This window comes from Urocitellus parryii, unplaced genomic scaffold (assembly GCF_045843805.1).
Source record: "Urocitellus parryii isolate mUroPar1 unplaced genomic scaffold, mUroPar1.hap1 Scaffold_37, whole genome shotgun sequence".
Classification (NCBI taxonomy): Eukaryota; Metazoa; Chordata; class Mammalia; order Rodentia; family Sciuridae; genus Urocitellus; species Urocitellus parryii.
Window position 1 is genome coordinate 5,517 of NW_027553327.1, and position 9,498 is coordinate 15,014.

Below are 9,498 nucleotides of genomic sequence, written 5' to 3' on the forward strand. Positions count from 1 at the left end.
ATTCACTGGAAAAAAAAAAGATACCCTATTCTTTCAACAGATGGTGCTGGCAAAACTGGAAATCCACATGTAGCCAAATGAAATTAAACCTCCATCTCTCACCCTGCATAAAAATCAAATCAAAGAGTATCAAAGTTTTAGGCACTAGAAAAAAATAACCCCAAATCTTCACCACTTCAGCCTAGGATCTGACTTCCTTAACAAGACTCATAAAGTGCAAGAAGTAAAATCAAGAATAAATAAATAGGATGGGTTCCAATTAAAAAGCTTCTTCTCAGCAAAGGAAACAGTAAAGTGAGGAGAGCACCTGCAGACTGGGAGAAAATCTTTACCACATGCACCTCCAATAAAGCCCTCATCTCTAAGATATATTAAGAACTCAATAAACTTAGAACCATAAAAACAAATAAACCAACGAATAAATGGGCTAAGGAACTGAACAGATACTTTATGGAAAAAGAAAGACAATTGATCAACAAATACATGAAAAAGTGTTCCAATACCTCTAGCAATTAGAGAAATACAAATGAAAACTACTCTTAAGATTTCCTCTCACTCCTGTCAGAATTGCAATCATCAAGAATACAGGCAACAACTAATGTTTGTGAGGATGTGGTGAAAAAGCCACACTCATACATTGCTGGTGAAACTGAAAATTGGTGCAACCACTATGTAAAGCAGTATGGAGAGTCCTTGGAAAACTGGGAATGGAACCAGCATTTGACCCAGACATTCCACTCCTTGGTTTATATCCAAAGAACTTAAAATCAGCATACTATAGTTCCTGAATAGATGAATGGATAAATAAAATGTTATATATATATATATATATATATATATATATATATATATATATATATATATGTGTGTGTGTGTGTGTGTGTGTGTGTGTGTGTGTGTGTTTCAATGGAATATTACTTAGATTGAAAGAAGAGTGAGATTATGGCATTTAGTAGTAATGACTGAAGTTGGAGAATATCATGCTAAGCGAAATAAGACAAACCCACATAACAAAAGGCTGAATGTTTTCTCTAATATTGCATGTTATTTCACAATAAAGTGGTGGCACTAGGGAAGAATTATATTACCTTAGATTAGATAGAGAAAAGTGATGGGAGGGGAGGGAAGGGGAGGGCATGTGAGGCTAGGAAAGACAGTAGAATGAAACAGACATTATTACTGTAGGTATATACGTGATTACATGACCAATATAACTCTGCAACATGTACGCTCAGAAAAATGAGAAGTTATATCACATCTCTGTATGACATAGCAAAGTACATAACTACATTCTAATGCTATATATAATTAAAATAAATAAAAACTCATTAAAATTGAAATAGATAAATATAAGTCAAATAGTAAAAAAACTCAACTGAAAAATGATAATGCATCAAAAATCACATGAATGGACTCATAAGAGTTTACAGTAACAGAAGACAGAATAGCTTGAATGATAAAATGTATATAAATAGTGAATTATAATTCACAGAATGGAAAAAATGAGTATAAACTGATAAGTAAACTGCTATAGGAGAGTTCTTCCTTACAGAATTCACATTAATGAATGAAATAATGCAATTTGTTTAAAAATCACCATTAGAATACTGTAATAATTGTTGCAGGAAATGACCACAATGGGTGCTAAAAATAGTGGACAAAAGATTAAGGAAAATCAATATATTTGCATGGACTAAAATGAACATCAACCAAGACAATTATTAATTAAAAAAGAAAATTATTAACTTTAAAGTGGAGAATAAACCAGGCAAGGTGGTGCACACTTATAACTTGAGAGTTTGAAGCAGGAGGATCACAAGTATGAGCCTGGCTTTAGTAAATTAGTGAGAATCTCAGCAGTTAAGCAAGACCCAGCCTCAAATAATTACCATGACTGAGGATGTAGCTCAGTGGTAAAGTGCTCCTGATTTCAATCTCAGTACCCAAAAGAAGTCATAAGTATATGACTTATCAACATTATACATCCTCTGATATAATTCATTGAGAAGGGCACCATAATCACTATTATGTTATTTTCAGCAGAAACAAATATACTCAAAGTAGTCACAAAAATACCATAGAAATAAAAAATGAGTGACACAGTCCAAAATATCTGAGCAGGACTTTTTAACATAGCAAGGTCATAAAAGAAAAGGAAAGGAGCCGTGGTTGTGGCTCAGTTGTAGAATGCTTGACTAGTATGCATGAGGCACTGGGTTCGATCCCTGGCACCTCATAAAAAATATAAACAAACAAAATAAGAATATTGTGTCCATCTACAACTAAAAAATCTTTTAAAAAAGGAAAGAATTTTAGTCCTTCAACTAAAAGACTTTCATTGTTTCAAATTTTCACAGATTGGAGGAGGTTACAGACACATGTCTATTAAATGTAATGTGGAATTTTGAAACATAAATTGGACATTAGATAAAAAACAAGTGCAATAAAACAAATGATTAAGTTAAAATGATTGTAACAATATTAATTTCTTGATTTTTACAATTATTTGTTAATATTAGGGCAAGTTCAGTGCAGGATATATGAGAACCTTCTACTGGTTTTACAGTTTTGCTGTAAATCTAAAATTCACTCAAAATGAAAAACAAATTGAAGATATTAGTGATACATTAGAATTCCTTTTGACATGATTACAAATGCATGGGGTATGATTTGCTCCAGTTCCGTACTAAATTCTTACCCTCATCCTCTCCTCCTGCTCCTTTTCTTGTAATGATTTTTCTGCTAGTTATTTACATTTATTTTCTTAATTACTTTCTTGTGGATACACATATGGATATATATATATATATATATATATATATATATATATATATATATATACTTTAAAAACAAATGACAACTTAAAATTAGTCAAACATTTTCAAATTCATTTTCTCCAATGAAAATCAGAGCAGATTCAGTTTGTGATAAATGTCTAATTACATCTACTTTCTATCTTATTTTAAGCCTATAAAATAATCTTAAGAAATGTAGCATTAAGTAAATCACAGGGAAAATAGAACTTATAAAAAAGTATAAAGAATTTTTTTAAGGTTTTTTTACACCATAACTTTAATTAATTAATTTATTTATATATGGCACTGAGTATTGAACCCAGGGCCTCATGTATACTAGGCAAACATTCTATCACTGAGCCATAACCCCAACCCATATTAGGAATTTTCTGATATGGAAAAGCACTCAAAAATTATTAATCATAACACATACTAAAATCAAAAGAAATAATTCAAATCCTCTTACCAATTTCAGCAGGTCTGATTTTGTTCCCTCAAAGGCTAAGTTTTCTGAGTCTTGACAGGTTTCTTATCTCTTTTTCTACATTAGTTATACTATTAAAGCGAAGGTAGTGAGTGGTGAGAGAATCTAACCTATACACCACTGAAGGAATTTCTCTCAGTTTATTATGCTGTAAATCAAGCAACTGCAGTTTCTTCATGTTATCAAGAGAGTCAGGCAGACTGGTTAATTAATTTTTACTTAGATACAGTATCATGAGATTTACTAGACAGCCCACTGCTGCTGGGAGGGACTGCAGTTTGTTACTGTATATGTAAAGTCCTGTTAATTGAGTCAAGTGTTTGATTGATGCTGGCAATATGTGCATAGACCTCTTGGATAAGTCCAAACACACTGAATTCTCTTCCAGGCATATATTGCTCTTTAGTCACTTCTGCATTACTGGATTTTTTTCCTAGTCCCATGTGCAGGACTTGGCCACTTGATCGTATTGTCAAGTGAAAAAGCCATCCCTAGTTGGGCAACACTGGAGACTTTTTGTCTGTCTTTGTCATCTTTCCCTTTGGTTTTAGATTCGTTTTCATGGCTTTCTGTCCCCAAATCTCCAAAAGCCTTTGCCACCTTTTTTCTTTCCTTGACTGATGGTACTTTGGGCTCTTTCTTTTTAGAGTGTTTTATTTCCCTAGACTACTAACTCATGGTGACTTAAACTTGGAAAAAAAACACAAACTTTTACATTATTCATTATTTGCTAGCAATCAAATTCAAAGATGAACAGACACCTTACACAACACCTGTCTGTCACATGTTGGATCTAAAAGCACTATTACCATTTCTGACAACTCATTCCAACTGGTAAAATGTGCTGGTCAATCAATGATTTATTAGAATTTCTGAAATATAATAGAGAATATTAAATTACCTTCTGTTAAAATTTACATTAAATAAATAGCCTAAGAAAAACAATCTTAAAGTGAAGGTTGCTGTAGAGAGCAGTGACAGAGAATAGGAGAGCTGTGTCTGAGATTGGGGTCTCTGATGACCTCATGGCTGTGGCATACCTGTTACCTAGGAATGTTTCTGTGCAAAGGTGCCAGAGTCCCAGCCTCAATCTTGATCTCAGACACACAGCTACTGGGAACAGAGGAACTCTCTTGCTAAAAAACCACAATTGTTCACCAGTCTGCTGCACCTGAACCTGTGCACCTAACAGTAACTTCACACAATGGACTTTCTTGAGAACCACACAAAGCTCCTAATATTGCACACTGAAATTGTGGAATGCAACTGTGAATAGTTACATGATGTTGCTAGCCATATAAAGATATGAATACAAAGAAAGATGCTGATGAGGCATATATAAATAAAGATTGCTGGAAGATTTCTTTAGACCTGCTTCTCCATCAGAGAGGAGCATTCCACCTGACCCCAGCTTTATCTTAAAAAACATTTGTCTGTGTGTGAGTTTTTATTTTTCTTATCCTTCTTTGCCCCTTGCCAAAACCTGCTACTTTGGACACAATGGTCACGGAATTTTGCCACCATCCTATTACTTGATACACTATATACCGGAACCCTTTATTATGTAAAATCCATTAAAAATTAATAAATCAGGCCCTCCTTTCAAGAAATTTGTAATCTAATAGAGGATTTGTAAATTAATATGCATATTAATTTTATATGGATATATATATATATAAAACAGCACTATGAGATATATATACATACACACACATAAACACATTACATATATATATATATATATATATATATAGCATTACTATGACAATGAAGCATAGAAGTATTTTTAGGTAACTAGTTTTTTTATCTTGTAAAAGAAAAAAAAACATTTAAAAAATTTTAAAATGAACAGCATATATCCACAGCCTATATTCCTAACCAGCACCCTAAAATTGCTCTATCTGCAACTAACTATAGCTTTAGAAAACAGGAAGGAGAGGTTAATTATAATACAAAGTACTTGTATGAAGATGTGAATTTGGTGTTAACATACCTTATATACAAACAGAGATATGATAAATGGTGGTATAAAGGTGAATTAAGAATTGCATGCAAAAATTAAGGGAAAATAGAAAGGGTTTCAAAGTTGATAAAAGAATGGAGCAGCAGTGTGACAAAAGAACAAAAGGAATAAAATGATATGAATGGAAAAAAGTAAATAGTTCAGGTAAAAGAGTATTAAAGTATGCACTTTAATAAGCACTCTAATTGATTCTCATACAGGTATATTGGAGGGCTCACTCCTGACCAACAATGACAGTGCAAGATCCAACAATGTCTGTATTCTAGGAAACAGGAGAAAGGTCAGTAACAGGAAAATTACAAAAAGTTCACTGGTGAAGAAAAGGTAAGTAAAACCTTTGTGAAGGGCATCAGTCCCCCCTAAGCATTTTTAAATTTAAAATAAATTATTCTTATTTTTAACTCTTGTTAACTCTAACTGATAAAACCGCTTGGTTGGCATGCATCATTCCTGTTTGATCACAGGAATGGGGAAAAAATATTGTAGGCTATGGCCCCTCTCCCACACAAGACTGCAGGTTAGACTGTCAGAACAATCATGACAACTAACTAGGTAACATAGTATATTAATTCCTCTTAGGGTGAAACAAGCTATAGAAATTTTGATACAATCATTATCAGTGAAAACAGCTGAGAGGATCTTAGGCTAAATGGTGCTTTATTAATGGGGTAGAGTTCAAACAAGGAAAAGTAGGTGGTACACCATGAAGGGGAACACTAAGGGACTACAGACCATATGAGGTCTGGGAAGGAACACCAAGGCACTACAGACCATATGATGACATCTGTGGATATATGCTGTTCATTTTAAATTTTTTAAATGTTTTTTTTTCTTTTACAAGATTAAAAAACTAGTTATCTAAAAATATTTCTGTGCTTCATTGTCATAGTATTGTTTATATATATATATATATATATGTGTGTGTGTGTGTGTGTGTGTGTGTGTATGTGTGTGTATATATCATAGTGCTGTATATATATATATGTATATATATATATATATCCATATAAAATTAATATGCATATTAATTTACAAATCCTCTATTAGATTACAAATTTCTTGAAGGGAAGTCCTGCACTATTAATTTTTAATGGATTTTACATAATAAAGGGTTTAGTAAATAGTGTAACCCTCTCTGTGTTACCTTCTACCACTGTCTAGACAGCATCTACATAGACTGCATGTGGATGGGCAGCCACACAACAGCACAGCCATCCTTAATACTAGCAGTGAGGTCACAGGGGCAGTGTGCAGGATGACTCCCAGGTTTACAGTCTAACATCTGACATGTACATTAAGAGCAAAGTTCTGTGTGGCTTTAGCCTCAACTTCTTTCTCTCTTTCACCTTCCCATGGATCAGAGCAGCAGGACTCCTGGCTACTGGAGTGAGGATCTGACCTCAATGCAGGAGCATTATGCAGGAGCAACCCACAGGGGCTGGGGTGGTGTAGATGAAGACTGTTTTGGAACATTATAGCACTCTGTCTTTCTCCATTATGAGTGCAGATCCTTTAGAAAACCACTGTTATCTCCAAAACAAAGTGGTTAAGTGATCTGCACCACAGCTGTCAGTTTCCATGATCCACAGAGAATGTCCCCAGCAGGATCATGTACATTTATGAAGCCTCAGTACAGGAACACAAGACCTGGGTGATATCAAAGGAAGCTGCTGGTCCTGAGAGGCCAGGGACCCCACAGCTCCCATCCCAAACACAACGCTAGAAGTGGGAAGAATCCCAAAGACAAGACCCATTTCCAGACTTCAAATACAAAACACTGTTCTGGTCCCAAAAACAACACCAAATGCTACATGGCCTCATGCCTGGACTAGAGTGGGAAGGCCTCCCCTCCTGATTTCCCAAGGGGGAGTAACAGGAGCATTGTCCCTGAACTTCACATCCTAGTCCTGAGTACACTAGCACAAAGGACACGAACAATTCCAACGTATTTAACAAGTAGTAAAAAGTCAATTGTTTATCTACATATTAACCCCCTTCTACCACTTGTAAAAGCACTAATTTGGAAAAAAAATGAAGACCTTCAAGAAAGAAAAATTGATTACCAAGTTTTATTCTTTGTCACCTAGTCTAGTCATTCCAACTTTTCTGGAGGGGCAAGAGGTGGGCATCTCACTGGATGGCAGGAGTCTGGGGTGCTGCAGCCCCTGTGCTGGCAGGAGGTGGCAGGGAGGAAGAGCCAGCTCCTGGCTTTGGGGTAAAGAGACCCAGCAGGGGTGGGCAAATGGTGGGAGCCTACAGTCCCACACACTGGGCATGGGAGGATAATTAGCAATGGGAGTCCACAGACCTGCTGGCTGAAGATATTTTCTACATGGAGGACCTACTAGCTGGGAGACGGGTAGCAGACATTCTGAGGTGGGGATGCAAGAGTCCAGGTTGCACTCAGTAGCTGAGTGTGGAGCTTTCCCATTTCAGTTGCTGATGCTGGTTGGAGTTCTGGCTGTCCCCAGGGCCAACCTCCTTCTCCTCACAGGTCTCCCACTGGTCAATAGTGATGTCTTCATCCTCCTCCTCCTCTTGGAACTCACGCTGCTCTTCCTCTTTATGTATCTACTTTATGATGTAAATATTTTTAAGCAAAATTCATAGAAGGAATCTATGGCCTCAAAAAGGTTAAGAAACTTGATAGAGAACAAATACTAAATGGCACAAATACTAAATCTGGCACTGACAAAGACTGAGCAGAGATATTTAGTTTGATTCCGAGTACTGAAAGGAGAATAGCAATAAGGATGGTCAGAATCGAGAAGGATATGGATAAGTTTATATAACTTCCTATTTTATGCTAAAGTGCATACTTCAAGTGAAATTCTCAAGTACATTTAGTTTGAAATATATGTTAGAACTTCATACATGTTCATTGATAAATGAAATTCATAACTGAATTATAACAGAATGAAAGGTTCAGAAAAAAATGAAAAAAAAATTAGCAAAAATAAGTATTCAGACCATTCTTTTAGATATTTTCCTGACATCAAATTTCTTTGTATATCATGAAGTTTTGATATGATTATGATAAAGTTATGATATGATTCAATCTGTTATACTAACCAAGATATATTTGATTGCAATGATTTTATGACCTATATAAAAATGAATTAAATTTTAATCATTTATTTCATCATGACAACAATCTTTATTGTAACTTATAAAAATAGAATAATGATACTTTTGGTTCATAAGTGTGATGATTATTGAGTGTTCATGTGGCTGGTGTGGGAGATGTGCCTTGCTTTACACCTTGTCACTACCTTTGCACATTACTTATCTGTTGTCAAAAAAGGCTAAGGAAGGTATTTTATTAGGTACATTTAAACTCCTTCCTTCTCTCTTGAGTTCTTATTTCTTTTTAATAAATGATATAATTCCACCTTACTCTGATCTCTCCTCCTGGGGCCAATGAGACACCCTAGAAATTTTCTAAAAAGAACAAAAAGAATTATCTTTCTTATTACCTTCCAATACATATCACATACTGTCCTGTTTAATTTTCAATTTAACATACTGTCTTGTTCAATTTTCAATTTTTTATCTTTTATTTTTTTTTACAATTCTATACCAACTAAAGGTTAAAGTCTAACTCTAAATAATGACAGATCTAAACTTTCTTGATCTCTTTACCCTCTACACATAATTTCAGTATATAATATTTTCACTTCCCTGAACACAGTTGCTTCAAAATATGTTCAGGCCTCATCTCCTGGATGAAAATTTACAGAAAAGCCCTGAAAACTACCCTAAATTGTTTAATTATTGTATTTTGCACATAAAAGTGAACACAAAATTTTTCATTATGTGGATTCACCATTTTCAGAATGTTAATAGTATTTGTATGAGTGTCAATGTTAATTTTTTCTTACAAGCATAAATACCAAAAGAAATTGATAAAAAATTCTTTAAAATTATTAAGGTACCAACTAATTATAACAAAACTAATGTTTCATTTACATTATTTTTATTAAACAGATGGAAGTCTGATGGCTTTGACAAATAGATAACATAGAAATCAAGGTTCAGTGAGGGAAGGAGAGAAAGAGAGAAGCACACAGGCAACTTCACATAAAAAGTAGCTTTGAGGGGTGGGATTTGCTCACCTAGCGTGGGTGGGACCTGGGTTTGATCCTCAGCACCACATAAAAATAAAGGCATTGTGTTCTGTCAATGTACACCTAAAA

The 9,498-nt window shown here is 34.6% G+C and overlaps 1 pseudogene; it reads left to right on the forward strand.

The window, feature by feature from the left end:
* The first annotated feature begins 8,488 nt into the window (after window positions 1–8,488).
* On the forward strand, window positions 8,489–8,597 carry LOC144252217 (small nucleolar RNA U13; annotated as a pseudogene).
* Window positions 8,598–9,498: the final 901 nt, after the last annotated feature.